The 24,860-nt window shown below is 40.3% G+C and overlaps 1 protein-coding gene and 1 pseudogene across 2 annotated transcripts in view; both read left to right on the top strand.

Moving 5' to 3' along the window:
• The window catches only part of MCTP1 (multiple C2 and transmembrane domain containing 1), a gene marked incomplete at its 5' end in the record, with an annotated part of 508,994 nt that overhangs the window by 16,482 nt on the left and 467,652 nt on the right, over positions 1-24,860 (top strand). The gene's annotated exons all lie outside the window — the stretch shown is intronic.
• Positions 2,073-2,351, top strand: LOC308343516 (small nuclear ribonucleoprotein E-like; annotated as a pseudogene). Its single transcript has one exon. The product of its transcript is annotated as a small nuclear ribonucleoprotein E-like (transcript).

Genomic DNA, 24,860 nt, shown 5'->3' on the forward strand with positions numbered 1-24,860 from the left:
CATCTCTGTCTGTCAAATAAATAAATACAATCTTTAAAAAATAAAGAAAGAAATACACATGGACACAAATCATTGCTGATTCACCTTCAAGCAAGGAAGTCAATGACTTCCAACCCATGGACTCCAAAAACCTCCATTAGTACTCTAGGGTCAAAAGGAAGACTCAGTGATAGCTCTCATGAAGTAAGATGGCCCCATTAGCACTAGGAAAAAAAAAAAAAAATCAAAACTTGAGTCTTTAAATTTTCAAATTTTATATTCATTTATCCCAGAAACTTGCAGGGGACATGGATTGGTTCTTAGAAAGAAAGAACTATAGACTGGCTTCCTGGAAAGACAAGCAGATGTGCCCAGAAATAAATAGCCAGTTGTGGCCTGCAGCATTTACTGTGACCAGTATATAATTGGAACCCTAATTTGGTCATAACTGGAGTTTATTGTTAATACTGGATTCTGTTTCCTGAAAGTTGATTTCTCTTCCCTTGTATAGAGTCTTCTTTGGGACTGAACCACTGAAAAGAAAGATGTCTTTCCTAGAAAATGTGATATGGAATCCTCTTAGTTATCCTCCTCAGGGGTCAATATTTGCTGCCTATGGGCTACACTCACATGTCTCTGTTCTGGCTTCTGTGGACCCATGGCTCTGCCCTCCAGAGATTTGTCCTCTTAGCTGGGGAAATAGTAAATATACATAGAAGATAAATGTCACTGTCGGGTAGTGTGTTAAGTAAATGAAGCCATGTTAAGTAAAGTAAATGAAGCCATGGGGACTCCTCTTCACAGGAAATACAGAGGCTCAGTTACCTCATGGTAAGTGCTGTTGGTCTAGTTTGCACCACCACTAGACTTTTGTCCCCTTAGCTATACTCATTTCTCTCAGTGATCCTATGGCCGTGTTTTAGAAATAAATGTGCTGGGGCACCTGGGTGGCTCAGTGGGTTAAAGCCTCTGCCTTCGGCTTAGGTCATGATCTCAGGGTCCTGGGATCGAGCTGTGTTGGGCTCTCTGCTCAGCGGGGAGCCTGCTTCCTCCTCTCTCTCTCTGCCTGCCTCTCTGCCTACTTGTGATTTAGGTCTGTCAAATGAATAAATAAAATCTTAAAAAAAAAAAAAAAGAAATGTGCTAAAAAAGGTAAAAGCCCACACTATGGAGTCATTCTGAAGAAAGAGCTTTGTTTAAGTTAGAAGGCAGTTCTCAAACCTGAGAGGTGGCTAGTTCAGAGGGACGTGGATCTGTGCTGTGCCCTCTGGGCCTTGACAAATGGAATCACCCTTAACTCCCTCTAAAAGAAGCCAGCCATAGACCTAACCTGGAATCTAACCTCTCTGCCTGGAAGCCTGAGTCTCTCCTTGGGGCAGCAGCCTGTGAGAAGGAGGGCGGGTAGAGTTAAGGGGGGAGTATGAGCACCAGCTGGAGAACTGAGGCCTGGTTTGCCAGGACCCAGGAGATGCACCTGCTACTGAGGCTGGGCCTGCAGGTTCTGTCAGGTGGGCCAGCCCCAGGAGCATACAGTGGTTCCCATCATAATAATAGGAACATCTGGGGAGAAGCGGGCAGGAATTCAGGTGTCTAATGAGATGAATGGAGCCCAGACACAGAGATGTCTTATTCAGGACTCTTTCCTTATGAGCGACAGAAGCTCAACTCTTCCTGATGTGGCTTCAACAGAGAGTATACTGGCTCACCCCTGAAAAAGACCCAGAGCAGGCTGGATGCAGAGCTTCAAACTATGCCATCAGCTTTCTCTGTCTCTGCCCTTCCCCTCCTTCTTACGTTCCCTCAGAACTGCTTGGCTCTGGGCATCGTCCCTCTCGGGTGGTTTCCTCCAGCAGCCCTTGGCACACAGTTTTTTGAAGTGAGTCTCACTGGAATGATTGGGCTCTTACTCTACTCCTTGTGGCCAGGGGATGAGGTGCTTGGCCACATCATAGGTGTACCTTAGTGCCCCACAATGGAGGTAATCCAACCCAAACCATAGGGACTGGAAGTGAGAGAGAAGCAGGTCCTTAAAGGCAAATCAGATTGTTCTGGCCATTTTCTGAGCTAGTATGTTGTCTTTGTCGGCACCCACCATGGCATACGGTGGCCAGAGCCAGAAGGACTAGAAAGTGATGGTGCAGCCCATCAACCTCATCTTCAGATACTTGCAAAACAGATCTCGGATTCAGGTATGGCATAAGGTACAAATGACCATGCAGACAGAGGGCTGTGTCATTGGTTTGGATGAGTGCATGAACCTTGTATTGGGTAGAGCAGAAGAGATTCATTCTAAAACAAAGTCAAGAAAACAAGTGGGTCGGATCATGCTAAAAGGAGACGGTATTCCCCTGCTCCAAAGTGTCTCCAACTAGACGTGATCAATGAGAAGCCCATGTATGTTTTTTCAGACGTCCATTGTTGGGAGCATTTTTCCAAAATATTCGTTCATTAATTGAATAATTAATTGTTTCGATTGCCTTCATGTTATCAGATGACAACACATGCTGTGGGATTGTTTCTATTAAAAAATATTGCCGTGGGCAAGCAGAAATTGCCCATGTGCCCTTAGGGTTCTGTCAATTATCAGCAGTTGGGAAGATGCATGATCAGGCACCTGAAACATTGATGTGTGAGCTGCTGGGCCTAGCTTCTGGTGTGGGGCACAGGGCTCTCACCAGCCCTGCAGGAGAAGACCATTATTCCTGCGTTTTTAATGTAAAATGAGCATAGTGTATGGAATGGAAAAGTACATCAGATTCCTTTTTTAATGCCCTTCTATACTGTTGTAAAGCCATAGTAATGAGATGAATAATCTTAAAGTCAGCTTTGGTACAAATGATAACACTTGAGTTCACTTCAAGGCTCTCTCATTAATTGAGGCCTAGAATGTTGGAAAAGACCCTATAAATCATACTTTCCATAGGTAGAGACTGATGCTTGGGGGATAAATGCGCTGAGGAATTTAAGATACTGTCTTCTCCTTTTACAGGGTCTACTCACGAGTAGGTCCTCATTCGCACCCCACTTAGAAGCAGTTTCATTTTTACAAATATGCTTTGGTAGTATCCATCCATCACTGCCTCAATTTCTCTGTCTTGACTGTCACAGTCTGGAAAAAATTTGCCTTTAGAGGATCTCTGGTTTCAGTAGAAAGGAAGAGAAGGAATCATGCAAAGGAAGAATGGCCGGAGTGAGCTGCCCACCTCCGGAGTGAGGATCCTACTGGCTTTGCCATGGTGGAGAGAGGACTGGGCAGACTGTCTTCCAGAGCTCACTCAAGTGCTAGCCTCTCCAAACCCCACATTTCTCTTCTATAAAACTGGGCGAATAACATACTTACCCCCGATGGTGTCCTTTAGAGTGAGTTCCTGCCACATGGTAAACACTCAACACACAGTCGTTATTCTCCTATATTGTCTGCCCCCCTCCCCGCTGCAGTCACTGTTAATGGGCTGTTATTCTCCACATTTGTCTTAACAGGTATTTTCTTTAGAAGTTACCCTTGTCTTCTGGAGCCTCTCGGGTGGTTTCCTCCAGCAGCCCTTGGCACACAGTCTTAAGGACTGATCATTCCTACTTTAGCATGAATGAATTCAGTTAGTCTTTCCTCCTCACTCTTGGATAGAAAAGATTTACATTTTGATAGATAGATATACATTTTGATGGGGATGGGTGGAGTTGATGGGAGCCCAATGAATTAGCTCGGTCTGTAGAATTTGGGGCAGTGACCTGGGCCTGAGGGGTTGCTGCTGGACTTAGTTGTTGGCGAGCATGCCAAGAGGCTGGAAAATAGTAGAGCTTTGAATGGAGGTGTGCGGGAAGGGAGAATGCTATCTGAAGACTTTCTTTGATCCAGAGCTTTGCTACAGAATGAATGGACCTGGCAAAGGAGTGAAGAACTTCCCATATTCTCCTGTCCCTAATAATTCCTTGCCCCCAGAAGTTGGGCTGGAGCTCCTAGGACTGTATTAGGAGGTCTCATCTGGAAACCAGCCCCATTTGTGATATTGCTTCCCTGGGCCAATGAAGTCAGTAAACAGCTTTCTGGAACCTCACCAGTTCAGGAAACAAGGGGCTGCCTGCAATTTACAGATAATAGTTTTGTGATGATTGGCCTTCCTACACTCGATAATGTTTCTTCGCCACAGCCCAAGTGGAGTGTCTCTGAAGGGGTCACTTTTAGTTTCTTTCTTTGCTTAATATATGCCTTGCACATAGCAAATACTCCACAAATGTGAAATCAAATTGAATAATTAATAATTTTCCTATTAATTGAAGAAAAGTTTTAATTTTAATATTTTTAATATTTTATTTATTGAAGAGAGAGAGTGAGTGAGTGAGAGCAAGCACAAGCAAGGTGAAGGGCAGAGAGAGAAGGAGACTCCCCACTGAGCAGGGCACCTGATGTGGGACTCCAGATCGTGGCCTAAGCCAAAGGTAGATGCTTAACTGACTGAGCCACTCAGGTGCCCCATGAAAAACTTTTAATTTTTAAAGTATTAGGAGAATAATTAGGGATAAATGATATGGTATGACATAAATGAACTTTATCTTTTAGTTTTCTGATATTTATTGAATATCTTTGGTCATTTATTAAAAGAATGTCTCAAGGAGCTATTTAGCTGCAAGTTTTTAAAAAACATTTAATACTTCTTTATCAATTTCTTAATATTTAAAGCAATAGAGAACTTTTTCAAATAAAACACTGCATAAGTCCAAATTTCTGTTTTTAAAGAAAGGATTTAGTTACCATGTTTTAAATTGTCAGACTCAGAACAATTAAATAAAGTCTGGAAAAAACAAACAAACAAACAAACAAACAGATGAAACCAATATAAGAAAGTTAAATGCAAACTTTTGTTCACAAAATCATAAGTTTTTCAGTTAGGCTACCCTCTTACTCCCCTGAGAATCTCATTGCTACAACTACTACGGGATTTTATTTTTCAAGGTTAAATAAAGACAGAAATAATCAATTTCTCAAATACAGATTTAGGATATGATTCCGAACCTGTCTCTCCTCACAGCTTTCTACATAGTCCTCCCTCGGGTTTTTGCTGAGAACTGACTTAAGCATCTCAGTGTTGGTCCTTTTATATTATTTACATTTTTATTTTGGGATGTCATTCCTTTTCACTTCCTAAAAGTGGGTGTAATGCCTAACAATAGTGGTGCTTTAGGTATCCTCCGAAGGTATTTACAGAGTGCCTACCTAGACACTGTGTGAGGAACAGCATGTAGGGGTGCCCGCTTGCCTACACTGTTTCACAATCATCTCTCAGAAGTCTCCTTGATTAAAAAAAGTGTCCTTGGACTGTGGACTTCATTTTCAAGAGTTTGATCATCTTGGGACACCTGGGTTGCTCAGTCATTAAGTGTCTGCCTTGGGCTCAGGTCATGATCCCAGAGTCCTGGGATCCAGTCCTGCATCTGGCTCCCTGCTCAACAGGGAGTCTGCTTCTCTCTCTCCCACTCCCCCTGCTTGTGTTCCCTCTCTCAGTGTGTCTCTCTCTGTCAAATAAATAAATAAAATCTTAAAAAAAAAAAAAGAAGAAGAAGAGTTTGGTCCTCTTAAGACCTACTGACAAGAGTAGAATGTAGTAGTAGTAGTCGTTGTCGTGGTCGTCGTCGTCGTCCTCGTCGTCCTCATCGTCTACCAGGCAAAGACTTAGTGAGAACAGAGCCATTGTGGAAACTTCCGTGCTCCAGCCACATCCCCTCCTCTGGGGATTTGCCCTTCCTCCCACCCCTAGGGCTGTAGGTCATGATGGATCCAAAGCTGTGTCCCTCACTGGGCCTTGCCCTAGACCGTGGGAAACTGCCTCTCCCAAGGTTGATTCCCTCCAGTGGGGTGCTGAGAGCTGATGACTGCTTGATAAGAAGTTACAAAAGCCAAGCCCTCTTGCCTCCATTGGGGGCACCTCTGCAGTCCAGGCTCCCTGTGGGATCTATTTTGATGCTGTTGAAACCACATTGTGGGCCACCTTCTCCCTCCCTCCCAATCCTGCTCCCCTCACGTCTTTACAGGTGCACCTTAAGGGGTACTGCCTTTACCCCAAAAAACCAACTGCATGCAGCTCTTCATCACAGAGAATATTTCTAAGAAACTCATTCTAACAGACACTATTGTTGGATTTCTTGAAGTGATCTCTAAGTTTTAGGAAGAAACAGTTAGATGTCATGGAAACAATGGTAATGGTTTTGAAGTTTGGTGATACATGGACATTTTGAAGACAATCAAGGGAAGTTTTGCTGGTGTGGTTACACCCAGGCTTAAAATAACATTTACGGGAGGATGAAGAAACACAAACCTGCCAGAGGGATGGGCATTAGGGGGCACCAGAGGGCAGCAAAGTTAAAAGGAGAGAAGTACTACAGAACTCATTTATTATAGAGTAAAAATTTTAAGTTTTTAAAAAAGTGTTTTTAAAAAATCACGAAATGCTAACGTGGGAGCAATCTTTTTTAGCTACAGAATCACACTCTGGCCTGGAGATTCAAATGTTGCAAAAAATTAGTTGAAAAGCGCCTACCACTTACTATTCCTACACTATCTAACCACAGAGATCCAGAAATGATCTTTAGCTGTCAAATGAAGAATTCTATGAATTAGGTGTTCTTTTATGATTTATAAAATAATAAGTTCTTAAGGTGGTTAAATATCATTCCTGATAGTACATTTGCCTGGAGTATAGCAGCCACTCAAGTGTTTATTTAATGAACGCAAGAATCGGTGGATAAGACTGGGAGTTGAATGCAAATTCTGGATTTATCTATTTATTTTATTTTATTTTATTTTGTTTTATTTTTACTACTGAGAGGAATGGAACTTAGTTCAGAGAAGCTGCACAATCTGGGGTGTCTGGGTGGCTCAGTCAGTTAAGCGTCTGCCTTCAGCTCAGGTCATGATCCTATGGTCCTGGGATCCAGCCCTGCATGGGGCTCCCTACTCAGTGGGAAGCCTGCTTCTCCCTCTCCCACTCCCCCTGCTTGTGTTCCCTCTCTTGCTGCCTCTCTCTCTCTCTCTCTCTCTGTCAAATAAATAAATAAATGAAATTTTAAAAAAGAAAAAAAGCTGTACAATCTAATGGGTCTTCCAGTATTATTGGTTATCATTGCAATTAGATAAATATGTCATTTTGACTTTCTTAAAAACATGGGATGAACTTCTAGGAATCTAGTGCTAAGACATAATCAAAGGTATGAACCAAATCTCCATGTAGATATTTGCTCATCACAGTTACTTTTAACAGGGAAAAATTGTAAATGGCTCACCTATTCAATAATAGGGAAATGCTTAAAGAATTTAATAAACTCTGTAGGTCATTACATGATCATTTAAAATACTTTCAAAATATTTATGTCATTATGTGATCATTTAAAATACTTTCAAAATATTTGAGTATTCATTTTAAGTGAACTTTATTTTTAGAACAATTTTGTAATTACAAAAAAATTACAAAGATGGTACAGCAAATTCCTATATATTCAACACTCAGTTTCCCCTATTATTAACATTCAGCATTATTAAGGTACATTTGTTATAGTTAATGAACTGACATTATTATTAACTTAAAGCCTTCATTCAGGTCTCCTTAGATTTTACCTAATGTCATTTGTTTGTTCTGGGATCCCATCCAGTATACCAGTGATATTTTGTCATGTTTCCTTAAACTCCTATTGAGTATGACAGTTTTTCAGACATTCCTTCTTTTTGATGACCTTGATAGGCTTGAGGAGTATAGTCAGATATTTTGCAGACTGTTTCTCAATTGGGATTTGTCTGACGTTTTTCTCATTATTAGACTGGGGTTATGGGTTTTGTGGGGGAAAGACCACAGAGGAAGAGTACCATTCTCATCAGATCTTATCAAGGGCGCACATACCCCACCTGCCTCATTGCGGTCAATGTGAACCTTGGTCACTTGCCGGAGGTAGCATGTAGCAGGCTTCTGTAAAGTTATTCCTCCCGCCCCCCATGTTCCATACTGTATTCCTTGGAAGGAGGTCATCATGCACAGCGTATACTTAGGGAGTGGGAAGTTATGTTGCACTTCTGCGAGGGTGGAATATTGACATAAATTGTTTGAAATTTAGCAGAAGCGATTTATCTAGTCTCCCCATTATTTATTTATTCAATCATTGATTTATGGCAGGATGGACTCACGGATATTCATTTTATACTTTGTGTTTAACCCAACACTAATGTATTTACTCTTTTGTTCAGATTGCTCCAGCTTTGGCTATAGAGAGCTCTTTCAGCTGGCTGCTGTATGCCTTTGGCTTACTCCCATCTTTGTACGTGTATTTATTTTCTGCAGTATTTCCTCACTTTTTTACTCGAAGATGCACAAGTCTCATCTTTTATGTTTCCTGCCCTAGTCCTGGAAATAACTATTTCCCAAAGAATCCCTAGTTCCTTTTACTGGAGAATGGTATTAGAAACTGAGATCTGGGGGCGCCTGGGTGGCTCAGTGGGTTAAGCCTCTGCCTTCGGCTCAGGTCGTGATCCCGGGGTCCTGGGATTGAGCCCTGCATCGGGCTCTCTGCTCAGGGGGAGCCTGCTTCCTCCTCTCTCTCTGCCTGCCTCTCTGCTTACTTGTGATCTCTGTCTGTCAAATAAATAAATAAAATCTTAAAAAAAAAAAAAAAGAAACAACGATCTAGGCACCAGGTGTGCTCTTTGCTATTGGGAAGCATTGTTAGTGGCAAAGGACAATGTTTATTATAATCTGAGATTTTAAAAATACATAAAGTTAGATAAATAGTGATATCAATTGTGTATATGTAAAAGCTATAAGTATAAGTTCATAGAAGAATAAAGAACAAACACCCAAATAGCAACAGTTCATTTATCAAAAGACTGTAGAATTTTTAGATTTTTATACTTTTCTCCCCCCCCCACCCCATTTCTGGCTCATGAATCCTATCTGTCAATTATAGTGTTTTTTTTAACATTAAAATTGTTTTTTATTTTTTAAAGTCTTTTAAATTTTTAAAAATGTTTAAATTAAAAAAATTTATATTTACACTAAAAATTTAAATTTAAGATTTTTAAAAATTAAAATTGTTTTTAATTTCTTATTTATTCATTTGAAAGAGAGAGAGCACACAAACAGAGAAGCAGAGGGAGAGGGAGAAGCAAACTCCTTACTGAGCAGGGAGTCTGACATGGGGCCCAATATCTGGACCTGAGATCAAAACCTGAGCCGAAGGCAGCCTCTCAACCATCTGAGCCACCAAAATGCCCCCAAATTATTTTTTAAAAGTAAAATGAGGCACAGGGCACCTGGGTGGCTCATTTGGTTACACATCTGCCTCTTGATTTCAGCTTAGGTCATGATCTCAGGGTTGTAAGATCAATCCCCATGTCCAGTTCTACACCGAGCCTGGAACTTGCTTAAGATTCTTTCTCTTTCTCTGTGTCAGATAAATAAATAAATAAATAAATAAACAAATAAATAGTAAAATGAGGCATATCTTGTTCATGTTACCCAGCTCCTCAGACTGTATCTTACTAATCATTAAGCAGCATTCTCAAGGTATATACCATGAATTGAACCAGAAGTTTTATCAACATCTGTTCTGAGGAGAATTTGAGGACAGTTAATGTAATGAGGGAAATTTCCCAGTGATCACAGTGTGTTGAGATGTAATTACAGTATTAAAATAATTCAACAACATTATTCTTATGTCAGGATTTCTTAAACTTCAGTAATTCATGGTAACTGCCGTACCTACCTACCACCTGTGCAATATGTGTTTAATGGTTTTCTCTAAACTGATTTTTTTTAGACTTTAGGTACACTTAAGAAAGAAAAATTTTTTCACTCCCCAAAGTAAAAATCTATCAAGAATAGAATATGAACACAAAACAAATTACATTGGAACAAAACAATGTCATTAAATTTAAAAAACATAAAGCGAAGGGTGTGCTGTAGTAAAGTCAGCCTGTAAAAATATGGCCTAAAATTTCTTTATAGTTTTGGACCCTATTTCAGCACCTCATCTTGCTTTTTTTGCTCCCTCCAACTAAGCCGCACTCTCCTTAACTTAGAGCTTTTTATTGGTTACCACACCCGCCCCCCCCCCCCCCCCCCCCCCCCGTTATGCTGTTTCTTCTGCCTGGAGCATTTAGTTCATGTCTGTTCATTTGCCAGCTATCAACTCAACCTCAAGGAAGCCGTTCTCTGTCTTCCTGACTTGATCAAATCTCCAGTTACAGTTCTTTCCTTTATATACTCTGCTTTGGAGCATTGTTCCCAGTTGGGATATTATTATAGTTATTTGAGCGCCCATCTTTTTAGTGTCCTCCATGAGGGTGTGGATCTGGACACACTGTTACATTCCAAGCATGTTGGATTGTGCCTGGCCTATAGGAACTCACGAAATACTGAAATGTATGAATAATCGAATATAACACTCCCTAGATGTTTGACATTATGATTGATGAATTCCAAACATCCCTTGTGAGGGTCGTATTTTTCCTCTCCACTTAATTTGTCTCCCCCCGTCCCCCAGGTCATATTGAATTTGACTAATGATAAGGGATAGGAATAAACACCAACTAGCTTTTTGTGACCCTGAGAAGGATTTTGAGGTTCAAGCCTTGTCCTCCTCCTTACTCATCTCAGACTCCTGCTGGCTGGCAGCTGACGTCCATCTGGGTTCAGCAGCGAGAGGTGGGTTGGAAGAGAGAAGCCAGAGTATTTGTTCTGACACTGCTCTGCCTCTTAGAGAGGCTCTGGCAAGGGTATTACGTCTCCTATGCCTCCAAGCCCCGCACCCCCAACTCATTGCAGTGTGATACCTGCCTCACTGGGGGACCTCAACCACTGGGTCGTAGCCACCTCCTCCCTTCGTCCATCCCTCCTAAGGGTGAGTTCGGCTCACACTTGACTTTTTGCCAAACTCTGGGTTGCCTTGTGATCCCCTGTTCGGCTTCTCGACTTGTCCACCATCTGTGCAGCCGGTTCCCCATGTTATATACTCCCTTTGCTTCAAATATTCAGAGTGGTGTGTATTTCCCTTCTGGGATCCTGGTTTCTTCAGAAATCTGGCTAAAAAGAGGAGAAAACAAGCAATCTTGTACACCACTGCACTTGTAATAAAGTGATTTCTTTAGTAAAATAAATTTGCAACTGTCTTTTACTATCAAATCCCAGGAGTCCGTATGGCCCACAGCCTAAGATGTAGAGCAGTCTGGGTGTGCTGGGAATGGTCTGCTGGCAGACCGGCCCTAGACCAGCCCAGACAGTGTTGGGTGCACCCCAGCGTGGTTTCCTAACACCTTGCTAGAAAAGAAACTCTCATTTATTTTCCTTCTTTTTTAAAATTAAATTAAATTTAATTAAATTTATTTATTAGAAGTATATTTTTAGATTTTTTTTATTATGTTCAGTTGGCCAGCATATTTTCCTTTTTTCTTTATTCCCTCTTTCTCTCCTACCTCTCTTTCATCCTTCTGTTTTTGAGAAATATCAAAGAGTAAATCAAGTAACAGAGCAAAAGCAGATAGGTGTAAGGCGACTCAAACTAGGGTTCTCCCCCTTTAAGTAACCATGTGGCAGAACCTGATATGGATTTTTACTGGAAGAGTTCCATGAAGTACAGTTTTCAGCATCTGATACTTCTGATTTGCCATCCATGCCCCAAGCTACAGATGAACCACCTTCCCTTGCACAGGTTCATAGCTATACTTCTTCCTGATTCAGTGCGAGGATGCATACATTGCTTAGGGAGGGCAATGACTCACTGATTTGTGGAGAATTGTTGAGAAGTTCTGGAGCCCAATCCTTAAAGGCAGGCTGCATTTTGATGCTGAGGGAATTAGTCTGTGTTAATTCCTGGTTCTCTGACTCTCTGCTTTATATGTGATACCTAACCTTTGTTCTTTGGGCTCCTGTTTAAAATAGGAAGCATGAATCACAGACTCTAATTTTAACTTTCCGAGAAAAGGGTTAACACCAACTCTTCTTAATGTCCTCAATATACTTTTAGCCTCAGGCTCTAGGACCTATATTTTTCCCATTCTTCATAGGGCTGGGGGTGGGATCAGTGCACTGTGGGGGAGGGGAGGGTCCCATCCTGGCTTTGCAGTGTCATTCAGTTCATCATCTCCCTGCTCTGAGTAGAAAGCTTTTAGTTTTATTTCCTTCCCAGCCCTAGTATATGGTCAGGAAATGAAAGAATGAATTCTAAGAAGGACCACTATTCAATTCTTTAAGTTATCTAAATTCTACCAATTCTTCAAAGTTGAGGAAAGTGCTGATATCCTCAAATGTCTCTGGCTATTTCCATTTAGGTTTTTCTCTCTCCATCATGTGGTGAAGACTGGCTCTCTGTCAGACACTGGGCTTGAGCTGGAGTACAGACAGTGGTAGGAAGACCTGGTCACCACTCTTGAGTTGACAGCCTAGAAAGTTAGTTGTTCACCTTTGAAAAGATCTGTATTGGAACAAAGAATGTTTAACTCCTATAATCTCCTGCAACCTCTTTAAGTTTGGAACAACAACATTGGCTTTCAACTTTTCATGATTATGGCCATATTAAGAATTACATTTTACAGCAGACACTGCACACACACACCCATGTACACATGCACAGTTTAAAATTCAAGACACTTCACAAGGTAACCTCTGATATTTTCCATTCCAGTCCATTTTTTAATAGAGTTGCCGGTTTTGACCATTGTATCGATTTTATGACCCACAGATGGGTTGTAACCCACAATTTGTTAAAAGCTGATATCAATATAATTTGGAAATGTTATACAAGTTAGGATAGCAATGCTCCCAGATGATTAATTGAATTGGCTGAATCAGAGCTGAGAGTGCAACATTCTAGAGTTTTCTCTCCTGCCTCTAAAATTCATAGCATCTATATAGATAATTAACTTGGCAATTAATATATGCGGTGGGTTTTGAAGCATATTCTTCTATTGTCTTAAGCGCTAATTAAATTTTTTTGAGTATCACTAAGCATCTCAATATAGCATCCATGTCTGTGTTTCTTTATAGCCCCACATGACTCACCATAACTTATATGGAAGAGTCAATGTTAATTTTATTTGAGATTAGATACTGAAAGACTTCATTTGTAGGTGCTGAGAAAGGACAACAGGATTTACTAATAGTTAAACTTCAGGTTAAGGTATAAACTCTGGACCTAGTCTTCATTGGTTGGAATTCTGGCTTCAGCATTTACTGACTGTGTGGTTATGAATGGAATGCTCCAATAGTTTATGGTTTGGGAGACTAAGTTATTCACATTTTTACTGACTGAATTTTTAGAAGGTGTAGTAAACTTGTCTAGTTAGTTAAAACATCTAGGAATTTATTGCCGGTTCAATAAAATGTTAATATAATAATAGGTATTTTATGGCCCAGACTACAAGTATGTTTAATAATCATTAAAATTGCAAACTAAACAATAGGCTGTCTGCTGTAAGGATATTGGATTTTGCTTTCAAATGAGCAAATTTACAATTCTTCGTCCCCACCACAGTGTTCTTTCCAGAACGTTTAATAGTCCTGTCTTTGTGTGTTAGTTTGGATTTACAGATTTATTATTTTCTTAGTACTTATACCTTTATTTTAGTCTAATGATGTGTCCTGTGGTTATAAAAGGATATATGGCAATTTGGCCCCCTTTTTTTAGTAATTCTTTTCATGAATTTTCATTGGGAAAGAGCAAAGACAGAGATTCAGTTCACTGTGGCAAGAACCTTAAAACTATTACTGTAGAACTACATACCTATAAAGAAAAAGTGGGAAATGGAAATATAAAAAAGAAAGACCTCTGGGTTAAGCATTATGTTAACACATACTTTCACAGTTAAGTGTTGTTATATTCATTTTTGTAGAAGAGGAAAAGACCTGCAGAAGTTATTAGGCAGCTTATGAATGGATGGGTCAGAATTCAACTTTCATTGATGTGACTCAGAGTCTTCTTTTCTTTCTATGGCACTAAAAATGAAAACCCCATCCTCTGTCAAAAACTGGGTCCGAGATTTTACTAGTCTTATGAGTCAACCAGTTAGTTGCCACAGTTTCATGGATGTTGACAGAAGACACTAGAACCCTGGGTCAGAGACAAAGGACTTTATGATTTATGACATAACAGATGAGCTTTATTATATATCTGTCTTCTTTTGCTTCTCACAGGTGTCACTGATTCTTCATTGTTCACACAATAAAGTCGAAAGCCCTTAATAGGAAATAAATATTAGGTCCTCTGTGACCCCTGCATACCTCATCTCTCAACAGTTCCCTAGTCAAACTATGCTCTGTTCATACTGTAGTTCTCCAGATTCCGTGCTTACTCATTTCAGGTGCTTTCAGTTTTCTCCCTCTGCTTAAGATGTCCTTCTCCACCCCCCCCCCCTTTTTTTTTAACATGTTTACCTCTTTCTCTCCTTTAAGTCTCACCTCTTCTAGTCATATCACCTCTTCTAACACAAATGAGCCTTAACCTTCTGTCGGTATTTTCTTTTCCTCTTCTCTTTCTGTACCTGTCCCTCTCTCAGTACTTGGCGTAGTTGTTATAGTTTCCTTTTCATTATTTTTATGTTCCCGGAGGGCAGACACTATCTTGTGTTTTTAGGTTTATGCCCAGGACCAGCACAGAGCCTGGCCCTGAGCTGACTCTCATAGCCATTTGGTGAAAGAACAAATGGATGAGTAAATAAGGGAGGAATTCCGGAGTTAGTGACTGAGGACTTCCAGAACAGGAAGAGCAAGGATGACCTAATTGTTGTAACATTTCATTTACATTTGGATGCTATATGTATTCCAGTGGAAGAAATGTAGGAATGTCTTATAGTATTGCTTTTATCCCTAATTAGTTCTGTTTTAGGAAAAAAAAAAAGAAGAAGAAGAATTATCACACTTTACCTTTCCTATAATCTTAAGTTTAAAATGATGTGTCTGGAAGGTAAAGAGAGCTGATGTCAAATAGTTATTTTCTACCAGGCATTGTGTTAGGTTTTTCTCCACACTTTTATAATTCATTTAATCTTTATAATAGTCCTAGGAAGGGATGCCCGGGTGGTTCAGTCAGTTAAGCATCTGTCTTCAGCTCAGTTCACGATCCAGGTCCTGGGATCAAGTTCCGCACCAGGCTCCACACTCAGTGGGGTGCCTGCTTCTTCCTCTGCCTGCCACTCTAGGCTTGCCTGCCCTTCAAGCAGGGGCTTGTGCTCTTTCTCTCTCTCTGACAAATAAATATATTCATTAAATTAAATAAAGAGTCCTAAGAAGATAAAGTTAATTTCCTCTTCTTCCTAATGAAGAAGTTGAGGCTCAGATAGGAACATAAAATACCCCAAGTCACATGATCACCTTAAACCTTCACTAAGTGCTTATGATGAGTCAGGCATTATTCTAAGCACTTACATATAATCATGTACTCTGAGGTAGGTATTATTTTTAATCCCCAATTTTTAGATGAGGAAACAAACACAGAAATATAGGAACTTCGCCATCAGTTCATGCCTGTTGTCATCTGTTCCTCTAAATCCTTGAATAGATTTATAATAGCTGCTTTGCAATCTTTGTTTAATAATTCTAACACCTGAATCATCATTTCATGGTTTGTTTCTCTTGACTGCCTTATATCTTGACTGTGAGTTGTGTTTTGCTGTTTCTTCTTATGTCTAGTAATTTTCTTATTGTATGCAATCCGAGTTATCTCCTTTTCTACTCTAGAGCATGCTTTTTAGTCCAAGGCATGGGGGCTCAACTGAATATCTCAGGTTTTCAGCAAGATCTCTTCATTCTGTTTGTGCCAGAACTCCATCTTCCAGCCCTGTTCAATCTTTGTACAACTTCGTTCAGCTCTCACTTCTGTATTAGATGATGTCTGCTAGGCCTCTTTATTTACACCAAAGACTCATTATAAATTCCCATAATGACTTCTAGCCTGCTCTCTTCCCACCCTCTGAAGCTTGGGATTCTTTTCTCTCTGCCTCTTTGGCTTACTACGATCCCTGCTCCACTTGGTATCTGTTATCCTGCACTGCCCCAGTAAAGGCCAATCCTGGACTAACTCTAGGTTTCTCTTCTTTCCAGAACCACAGTTGTATGCTACCTTTTTTTGGGAGGGAGGGGGTGGTGGTTCAAAAACAGTGCCCTCTTATATTTTCCCATTTTTTTTAAATTTTCCCATTTTCTAGTTGTCTCTTCCTTTTTCTGTTTTAAGCCAGCCATATATTTTCTTATCATAAGAGATTTTTCCATGGGTTTCATTTATCCATTGCTTTCACAGTCCCTCATTATTACATCATCAAGAGATACATGTTTAATAAAACTAAATTTTCCTTGTTCTCATTATTATAAGGAGGATCAAGGTCCTCATGTCATATATGTATAAGTATATACATATACATATGTGTGCTGAATCCCAGCACACATATCTTCTGAGAGCTGGGATTCATTTTGTTCATTGATTTACACATTCTCAATAGCTATAGTTGTACTTATTTCATTAAATTTTTTTTTTAGGTTTTATTTTGTCCTCTCATTTGGAAAATCTTCCTCTGTTTCTTCATTTTCCTTGACTCTCTGTGTTAGCTTCTGTGCATTAGATGCACAGCCACCTCTCTTAGTCTTGAAGGAGTGGCCTCATGTAGGAGATGAACCTTATCATTCAACCTTGCTCTAGGTCTTGGTTGTCTTTTTTAAACCTTTGTGATTATCCAAGCAGCTCATTTTATTTTTCATAGCTTCCAGTTGTTGAGGGTGCCAAGTTCTTCCCCAAAGGGGAAGAGTTTACTTAACACATAGTTTCAGACTAATTGGAAGCCAGACTCTCAAGCAGCAACCTTTAAGTATGCAAATATATAGAGTCCTATGGATTGAAAACATAAGCCCCACCAGCCACCAGTGCAGGGCAATCTGGAAGCAGTCCACTGGGTAGCATTTGGGGTCCAGATGAGTGTGCAAGCTCCTTTCTGGGAGATACTGGCAAGCTGTAGGGAGGCAGAGGGAGAGGGAGGCAGAGGCAGAGGCAGAGGGAGAGTGTAGAGATAATGCTTGCCAGAGGAGAAAAAAGCAAGAAAAGGTTAAAAAAAAAAAAGCATAGAGTTTTGTTTTGTTTTAAAGATGGCATCCACTGGCTGCAGCAAGACAGAAGGAGAGTGTAAAGATGGCACCCACCAGTCTCTATCCCCAGAAAGCACCCCAGAAGTCTCCCAAAATGTGTATCAAATCAGATGCTTGTCCCTCAGACTGATGTTCCAAGACAAGCAGTTGGGCTGTTCCCACACAACGTCCAGGCACTCCTTGACTATTTCCACGCTATGCCCTGAAGTGAGTGAGTCCAACTGTTCAAGCCCCTTAAGGGCCAAGTCTTAGTTTGTTATAGCCTTGTACGTCTTACAGATGTGAGCCATGTTGTTTTTCAGAGTTAGGTGTTTTGGGGGCTCATGTCCCAGGTGTAGGTCTTAAAAATTGGGGTGGCTGATACAAGGTTCAAAGCCTTTGCTCCTTAAGGAGAAGCTTGGGGTTTTTTGTTCCCTCTGGATTATGGCTCACTGCACCAGAGGTGGTTTATGGTGAGACTGTGTGCCAGCCTCTCCTACTGCTTTGTTATGTGCTTTCTCTGGCTCACCCAGTGCATAGGAGTTGCTCAGCTGGTTCTGACTTTTTTCAGAGGAAGTTGTGCCACATGTAGCTATAGATTCTGTGTATTTGTTGGTGGGGGGCGGGGGGGCGTAGGTGAGGTCAGGGTCCTCTTACATTGCCATCCTGAACCAGAAATTCTAATTTTGACAGGAATTTCAATGATTTCTCTTTGGGAGTAGTGCTTTATGACATTTTTAAAAACAGCTTTATTGAAGCTTAATTGCCATGTAATAAATTTCACATTTTAAAAGTGTGTACAGTTTGATGAGTTTTGAAATATGTATACATCTGTAAAATCCTCATTATAATCATTTCCACAGATCCAGGAAGTTTCCTTATGACAGTTTTAGTCCTTCCATTCCTCCATCCACTAGTCTATACTACCGCTGATCTGATTTATGTAATAATAGCTTTACTTTGCATTTTCCAGAATTTTATCTAAGGGAGATCCTATACTATGCATTTTGGAGGGACCTGGATTTTTTCACTCAGTATATTTTAAAGAACTATTCATGTTGTTTCTGGTATTAGGAGTTAATTCCTTCTTATTGTGGATCATATGGATATATTTCAATTTGTTCATTATGTCTATCTGTTAGTGGGCATTTGGGTTATTTCCACTTTTGAGCTCTTACAGATAAGGCTGGAAATGTAAAATCTGTTATTGCTTCCAGTAAAATAGTCTGTGATTGCTTCTCACAATTTAGTAATTTAGGGACTCTTGTTTAAAAGACTGACTTTTAAAAGGTCCATCCCAAGCTGACCAAGGCCTTCCAGTACTTCTTGCAAGGCCGGGCTATATGGCCTCATCCAGCATGACTCACCTGTCTCCTGACTCCCTGACCAGTGCAGCATCCAACTGATGGCCTCGGGTCACGTTTTCACACCCTGGCTCAGAGCAGGAAGTCTGGGGCTCTCCCTTCAGGACCCCTGGGGAATATCACAGAGGTCTTCTGTTGAATGACCTTTGTTGCTCTGGTGTAGGACCAGCCCCTCTCCCCTCATACTACATAGGGCATTGGGCTAGAGTAAGGGAAAGGGGCAGATCACGTGGGGAGAGGATTGCTACCCTAATATTGGCCTCTAACCTGTGATTTCCCTCAACTCCTGGGAGAGATGTCCCAGACCCCTAAATCATCCCTCTCCCACATTTTGGGAGGTGGAAAGGGCATATGCCTCTTTTCCCTAATCCAGGGGTCAGTAGATAAGGAATAAGAGGTTGTTGTAATGCCTATGGTGCCTCCACCAGACTCTCTACTTATCCCATCACAAGGGGAGGGGACTTGGGGCTGGAACTCCATTCACCAAAGCTGGTATGGCGTCTCATTCCTTCAGATTTCTGGAAGGGTTTGCGCCTAAATGAATGTGTGTCAGGGGAGGCTTGCTGGTGGGTCAGTGGTCCTCAGGATGTGGCAGAAATATCCAGTGTGTAAAATGGAACTTGGCATGGAATGCAGTAGACAATCAACAAATATGAGGGAAGGATTGGAGCAGGAAGAATTGGCGCACTAACTTTTGTAGCTATCTAGCCATGCCTAGAGTGGAAGGGGGAGGGAGCTAAGCTGGGGCAGGGCTGTTTGGGGCTAGGCATAGGGATGGAAAGGGCTGTTTTGGGGGACTCTGACCACTGTGTTATGTGTGGAGGGTGCCCTCCTGTGTCCTGCAACTGCTGGAGTAATAAACTGTAGCAAAAAAAAAAAAAAAAAAAAAAAGATGCCAACCATTAGAAAATTTTCAGAGATCCAATTAAATCTCCAAATGACTGAGTTTTATGGTACTTTTCCTCTTTGCTTTTTCTTTCTTTTTTTTTTTTAAATTAAATGCCTCACCAGAAGTAAGTGGGGAAGAGAGAAAGAGAGAGAGAGAGAAAAGGTAAAGAGTAATATAACAATTTAGAAATATCTAGTTTTGTTGGTTAAAGACAAACCTGTTCATTTCTTAGTCAAAAATAGCCCCAGGGCTGTGATTTAAATGAGTAAGGGTCACGTAATTTGAGTGAAATGATTTTAAGCATTTCTCTGAGGACTTCTTTTTCTCACTAAGCCTTTTGCGTAGGCGTTTTGATTCATAAAGGTGTTGATATGCATTAAACCTTATAGTTGATTTATAATTTTATTTCTCTACCTATTTTCTCTCAGTGAGAGACTGTTGTTCAGTGTTTCCTTTTTTGTAAGTTTGTGACTTTCTAGCTCTTCAGTCCATTTTGCTTTGCGTGGCTGTGCTTTAAATCTCCTCCAGAAGAGGAAATGAGTCATTTCTATACCGTAGCGTGTAGGTGTTTGATGAATGTTGCTGCCAGGTAGAAATAGACTGGAATGCCAGTGTAAATGGAGTTTTACAGCTACGAAAATCTGAAGGATTTAAATTTTCTTGGGAATTTAAATTGAGGGAAAATAACTTGAGACGTCGGGAAGGGCTTAATGTTCTTTGGGCAAACTAAAAAGTGATACGGATGTTAAGAATTTATCAATGGCCTAATGGAAGAATGGCATGTTCTTTGAGATGTCTTGCCCCCTAAAATATTTTTGGGGATTGTGCAAGTTTGGGCAGGATGATACCCCCAGTATATTATGGGCCTGACGTGTCAGATCAACCTAGATCATTTTTTGAATTTAAATTCAGTTAGCCAACATATAATGCCTCATTAGTTTCAGATGTAGTGTTCAATAATTCATCAGTTACAAATAACACCCAGTGCTCATCACATCACGTGCCCTCCTTAATGCCAGATCAGTTTTTAAGATTCTGACTGTTGTGGATTTACAGAAATATCCATGTCCATGTGTTTTTCAGACTGCTGTGGTATGAGAAATGAGGAAGTGAGTTGTGCAGTATCTTCCTCCACAGACTTCTTAATGTTCTAAAAATAATGGCATTGTCCTCACTTCAGAGACCGTAAGAAGTTGCGTTGCAAATAGTACATTGTCCTACAAAACAGCTACCGTACTGAGACCCAAGAATGGTCTTTACCTCTATAGAAAGACTGGTTGAGTGCTTTTTAGGCACAATTCCCACATGGATAGGATTTATTAAATATGAAGCACAATTACATGTAGTAGATATCTGGTTAATTATGTGTTTTCTTAATTTATGACAGTGCCTAGAGTGGCACCTTACATATAACATGTACTTAATAAAGTCTCATGAAAATGGGTGAATTAGAAACTGAAAGATGTGTGCAGTGAACTCTAAAATGTAACCCTTTTGGTTTTTTTTTTTAAGCTTGTTATGCTTCTATTATTTTGATTATTTAAAAACTGCAATATTCTATTTTAGCACCTCCTTGGATTTGTGAAACTTGATCAAGAATCTGTATTTAAGGGGCACCTGGGTGGCTCAGTCATTAGGCATCTGTCTTCAGCTTGGATCATGATCCCAGGGTCCTGGGATTGAGCTCCGCATCAGGCTCCCTGCTCAGTGGGAAGCCTGCTTCTCCCTCTCCTACTCCCCCTGTTTGTGTCCCTCTCTCACTGTGTCTCTATCAAATAAATAAATAAAATTTTAAAAAAGTAAAATCTTTAAAAAAAAGAATCTGTATTTAAGAACAAAATGTCGAAAAAAGGGAAAATGGCATATCTGGTTGATTTAGAATCAAATAAGATAAATAATATTTACAGCATAAAATATCTTAGTAGGCTGTTTTCTAACATGTGCTTTAAATCAACATGAAGAAAGGATAGTGTATGTGTTAGTAGACAACAAAGAAGAATGTATTTTACTGGTCAGAATATATGCTATAATATGAAAAGAAATGGAGATAATAAAAAATGATGAGAGAATCTAAAGGTAGAACATTGTTTTGATTAAATGTAGGATGGCACGTTGCCAAGACTTCAGGGTACATGACCAAGTTGGAATCTGCCTAGATATATGCAGCTAACAAAGATCTTAGAAAAATAAGCCTGCGCTGACTTGATAGGTCAGTTTATCGAATATTCAAAAAACATTTTGAATATTCACTATTTGTCAAACACTATCCTAGATGATGGCTGTAGAGCACCTGCCTTCAAAGTGTTCATGCTGTGCTGGGGGAGACGGAGAAGCAGACCAAAAATTACAGTCTGGAGTCTGGGATGTGTCACCCTTCAGCCTTGGCCTCACTATTCAGCCAGAACCCACTGTCAGGTCTGAGCCTGTGGACAGCTCAAGAGGCAATGCCCACCCTAACGTTAGTTCTGTCATCCCTGAACTTATGCCTGAACGCCAGGGTGGTGTCATGTCTAATCTATCCAACAATAGCTCTTAAGTATGTGAGGTAGGACATCATACTTAAGGTTAATGTCTGAATGTTGACTTTTCAATACAGGTAAGTGTTATACATATAACTTAAAGTGATACTATCCTTATGTGCTTTTTTAAAAAAAAAGATTTTATTTATTTGAGAGAATGAGAGAGAGAGAGAATACAAGCAAGGGGAGCAGCAGAAGCAGAGGGAGAAGCAGGTTCTCCACTGAGCAGGGAACCCAACATGGGCCTGGATCCTAGGACACCAAGATCATGACTTGAGTTGAAGGCAGAAGCTTAACAGACTGAGCCACCCAGGCACCCCTCCTTTTGTGCTTTTTGTGTTGAATGTTGAATTTCAAGTAATTAAATAAATAGAAAATAGATGGACAGATAGCACAAATACTGGGATACCATGTTAGCTAGATGACTTTATGAAGAACATTATATATTTTCAGTGAATAAACATTTATAAAATATAATTTATATTTAAATATATATATTATATAAATTTAATATACATGAAAGAAGAATACAGATTAAATCGCATTATATGTCTAATCTTTATAGAATCTTGATATTTGTAGAAAACTTTAGGGCTCAAAATTTCATGAGGAGAAAAAATTATACAATAATGTGTAATGATATCCATGAGAAATCTTTAATCAGATGTAATAAATAATACACAAAATGTGAAATAAAAAGTATTAGAAAGAGTGATGTACCTCAAAATCTCAGTTGAAAGTGAACATCTGTTTAGTAAGGCAGATGTGTCGTATAGTAGCATAGAAACTCTAGGGACAATCTAATGACAGGTGGGGCTGAGAAAAAAATGTAAAATAATTTTTACATGAGATTATGATAATTGTAATACCAATTACATAAAGTTTCACAGTTACTCGTACTGTCCATAAACCAGTATGTTTTTGTGAAATTGACTTCAGCCTCAGCTTTGGCTAAATGTGGATTTTAGGACTCAGCCTCCATTCGATGGAGGTGCACACAGGGATTAGTAGACCACAGAAGGAAGATCTTTAGCTCAGTTTGGGTCAGGGGAGTTTTCCTGAGTTGTCTCGAAGGATGAGTGGCCGTTCGTGAGGTAAAGAAGGGAGGGGTGCGGTAACTCCAAAGAAGGAGAATGGATCCCCGGATGTTCAGCATTACTGAGGCCGAGCTTGGGATTGTGGCTAGTGAAACTGGGGAGGAACTGGGTCTTGCAGGATTTCTCTGCCAGGCTGGATGGTTTAGGCTTTCCCTTCTGAAAAAAACGTAAGGAGAGGAATGACTTGCTCAAAGTTGTATCGTTCTTGATGGTTTGAGTGGCAGCAATGTGAGGTTGGATTTGATAGAGTTTAGGAAGTTACTGGATAGCGAAGGGACAAGGTGAGGAGAACCCAAATGAGACGCTGGCAGAGTTGAGAAATGTTTCAGACATAAACTCAGTAAATGTGTTGTTTACTGGGTTTGGGGAGCCTGAGGGGGTTCTTAGCAACTGCCTCAGCTGTGTAGAGGAGTAGCCAACTAAATTGTGGTAGGTTTAGAGATGTGAATGCAGGGGGAGGTGAAGTCTATGGTGAGAGAAGGTGTGATAATTGAGCTTTGTGCCAATGAGTTATCCAGATGGAGGCCACCAGAGATCTGGATGCATGCTTCTAAAGCTCTCAAGAGTGAGGCACACCCTAAGGGAGCTGTAGGTTTGAGACCCCTCCACAGGTGGATGATGGATAAAGTGATGGAAGAGGGTGGATCATTTGAGAAGAACAGCAGAGTGTTAGAAGGTGATAAGTGCTCTGGTTAAAAGAAAACCAGAAAATGGTCACAAGAATGAAGATGGCTTTGAGGGAAAGGGTTTGATGTGTAAACTGAGTAGACAGGGTGGGCTTAATTGGGAGGATGATATTGAAGCACAGATTTGAAGGATATGAAGCAGTCAGTCATGTGCATGTCCAGGAGATGAGTATTGCAGGCCAGAGGCGATGGCCATGGCAAGAGCCTTGATTTAGGAACCTGTCTACAGTGTGGTAGGAATATGGAGGAGGCCAGAGAAGCTGGGAGGGACATGTGAAGTATTGCAGGGTTTGAGCAAAGTGATAGCATGACATGACTTAGATTTTTAAGGAATCATTATGGATGCTGGGCTGGGAATAGACTGCGAGTAGACAACAGGGTAAGGAAAGATCATAAGGAAGCTGATGCAGCAACTCATAGAAAGCTTCTAGCCTTATCCCCTGCTGAACCCTGGGCTCATTGCATATATGCTCCTCTCTTAACCTCAGGGCCTTTGCACATGCCAATCTTATAAACTATCCTCCTTGCTATTTATCTTTGCCTAACTAGCCCTGCCTGCTCTTTCAGATCCCTTTTAAATACCACTTAATCAAAAAAGATGTCTTCCCTGATCATTTCTGACTACATTAGGTTCCCATTGTTATATATTCTCAAGACTCTTAGTAATTTTCCCTCTTGGAGCTTGTTTGTAACTATGTGATTAAATGAGTCTTTGTAGATTCCTTGGAATCTTCACTCTGTGAAAAATCTGTACGCTATGAGGACAGACACCTATGGCACTCAATAAGTATTTGCTGGATAAGTTGTGAATGAATAAATGGATGATTGAATGGATTAAAAAATTTAGATGGAAGGAAGACTCTAAGCCTCTGACCAGCCATCAAAAACACATACCCTTTGCCTCTCTCTATTCACTTTGTCTTCTAGAAACTAGAAAAGCAAAGCAGAGAGTTGTAAACATGTACCCAACAATCTATGTAACTCAATGCAGGAAAATGCCTATGGCAAGAGAAAATAATTAGCAATTTCACTGAACATCTTTAACTTAGGCCAGATGTTCCATGAGTTGAAACATTTGATTATAGACCTCAAGCCGTGACTGCTGTTTGCATTTTATGTTTGATTTTCACAAGTGTTGTAATTCAAACCTGGAGTGAGATTCGCCAGATAGGTCTTGTGACACGCCTTTAATTAAACTCTTTATTAAAACTACAACTGTGAACGTAAATAAACCTCAAAGCACAG

Source organism: Martes martes (assembly GCF_963455335.1).
Source record: "Martes martes genome assembly, chromosome: 5".
Classification (NCBI taxonomy): Eukaryota; Metazoa; Chordata; class Mammalia; order Carnivora; family Mustelidae; genus Martes; species Martes martes.